General features: G+C 37.1%; 1 pseudogene; it reads left to right on the forward strand.

Moving 5' to 3' along the window:
• Window positions 1–1,087: 1,087 nt before the first annotated feature.
• LOC115942159 (U6 spliceosomal RNA) lies at window positions 1,088–1,186 on the forward strand (annotated as a pseudogene).
• The last annotated feature ends 1,478 nt before the right edge of the window (window positions 1,187–2,664 follow it).

A 2,664-nucleotide genomic window follows, 5' to 3' on the forward strand; every position in this document is an offset into this window, starting at 1 on the left:
ATGCAAAATTTGGAAGTGAAGGACAGGTTGTCTTCAGAAGCTGAAACAGTGGAAAAGTTGTTGGACTTGTTTTAATGTTGTGGACACTGATAGGATCAACGGCTATTTCTCAATGCTGGCAAATATGGCATAATCCTTGATTTACCAAATAATGTCTACAGATTTAACAAAGTTTGTAAAGCCTAATATATATCCATGTTTTTTGTGAGTTCCTCTGTGAGTGATTCTATGTCCTGAATGAGTGTATCAAATGAATCTCCCTGAAAGAGGATATAATGAGTGTGATGTCATGCCTGTGCTCTTGGACAAAGTTGAGTGAAGTTAAGCTCTTGCTTGCAAAGATTGTGTGGTGTCAAGGCTTTGAGGTACCCCATGGGCACAAAGAGTTGAAAGAAAACTTCAGCTGAGGGGCTGTTGAAAGAACACTGAGCAGAACACATTAGCCAAATCTATAACAGAAATTTTATCAGTTGCTGATTAGATAGAGTCAGTAATTTCAATGATATTGTATATAGGGGCTTCAGTGTGAGCCACAGCATTATTGCAATAGTCTACTATGAGGAGCCACTTTTTCTTTCTAAGTTTAAGAACAGGCCAAATTGGACTGAATGAAGAGGCAGTGAAGATAATTAGCTTTAAAAAAAGAAAGTCTTGAATAGTGGGTTTTAATGCTTGAAATCTATTTTAATTTACACTGGGCCATAACATATTAACTGGGGGAAGATCTCTGAGGTCCTATTTTATCAAGATGACTTGAAAATTCCAAAGACCAATTTAATTTTAACTTACTACTCATTGCATAACAGTAAAGCCTACTCTGAGGTATTTCAGTGTACTGGGTTCTACAGTAGTACAGAATTTAGGCAACATAATAGTTCTGATGGTCAAGCAGAGGCACATCTATTTGTACTCTATTTTATATTTTGTAAGTCTTTTAAGAGTATAAGAAGTACCTTGCTTAATATTTAGAATCCCCAGGTATATCTCTAATTTGACCCTCACGCTGTGAAGATTAAAACCATGAAGAGTTGCCAGTGGGTACATTTTGACAGATATTAAGGTTAATTCAGATCCAAAGTTGTTGAGTGCTCGCTTTGGCAGCACATACTAAAATTGGATAGATACAGAGATTAGCATGGCCCCTGTGCAAGGATGAAAGCAAATTTGTGAAGCATTCTATATTTAAAAAGAAAAAAAAAACAACAACACAAAGTTGTTGAGACACAAAAGTCAATCAGTAGCCTTTTATCTTTTGTTATATAAATGACATTAGTAAATTTTATCTTTTGTTATGTAAAATAATTTAGTAAATTTTGGATTGGGTCAAATTGTGGACCTCTGTTTCAGTTTTCTATACCCACGTTTCTATTTTTATTTTATCCTTCTTTTCTGTTTTAAATTGTTGTTGTTGTTGGATATATTTCAGACAAATTTCTCTCTCCCTTGCTCATATGCTTGAGCTTGTTCCTCCAGAGAGCCTCAAATTAGCATCTCCAGGGTTTGTAGCCTCCCCATGGCAATGGTTGCAGTCATGGGATTGAAGCTGGGCTTATGTTGGTTTTGAATTAATTACTTCAGTGTGCCACAGGGGTGGCATGAGTGCTTTTCTCTATAATCTTGAGGATCAAGATCTTTGTTGTAACAGAAGCATAGACAGCAGCAGCAGCAGAAGTATATTTATGAGTCCTAGTGAGCCCTGTGCTCTTAGATGTATAGACTTCAGCATTCCAGCTAATGACTACATTTTCTTTCTTTCTCTTTTTTAAAATTCATTAGTGGTGCTGTTTCATGAGTGACCAACTGATATGCCCACATCTTGCATAGAGTACAAGACTTGGAGCACTTTACAGAACAGAGGTCAAAATGTGGCTGAGACACACAATGAATTGGTAACAGGTGAGACTCTTTCCCCTAAACCTATTGTCAATCAGTTTTATTCTAAATACACAGATATTTCCATGTTGAGATGCATAACCCAGGGCCACTAGAGAGGGCCCCAAGCATGTATGACTCTCCTTCCAAAACCAAATATTGAAAATTCTGACTTAGGTCAGATAAATATATAACAAAGTTTCTATAAAACTCAACAAATGTAGCTCAGTGCAGCAAAACTCAAGCACAAGTTTGCCAGAAAGAAGTGGAGCCATGCCACATACAATGCTTAGTGGCTTCTAATCAGCTAGTGGAAAGATTTATTACTTACATATGGGGCTATTTGGGAAGAGTCTCCCAAGCAGATTTCAAAAATTGCTTGCAAGAGGAAGGAAAGGAGGCTGACTTGGAATTTTCATTGACTTTAGGGGGTGTGTCAGGGTGGGAGGGTCCTACACATGGTCAGGAGCTTGTGTGGTTTAATCTCCCAAGATGACAAATGAGAAAGCATCAGGCTTTCTTATCAGGTTGCCCAGAAGGGAAGAGGGAAGTGTTTAAAGCCTGATAGATCAAGCAGGCAAAAAAATCACTAAAGTATAGTTGATTTAAGAATATTATCAATCAAATTGATCTAATTGACGTGGGTAGAATACTTCCCGACAATAGAATACACATTCTTTTCATACTCACATGTAACATTCACATTCTTGGCTCCCAAAAAACCCTAGCAAATCACAAACACTGGAAATCATACGAGGTATGACTTCACATAGTAATGCAATTAAATAAACT

This window comes from Leptonychotes weddellii, chromosome 4, assembly GCF_054177405.1.
Source record: "Leptonychotes weddellii isolate Sample4059 chromosome 4, ASM5417740v2, whole genome shotgun sequence".
In the NCBI taxonomy this organism is placed as follows: Eukaryota; Metazoa; Chordata; class Mammalia; order Carnivora; family Phocidae; genus Leptonychotes; species Leptonychotes weddellii.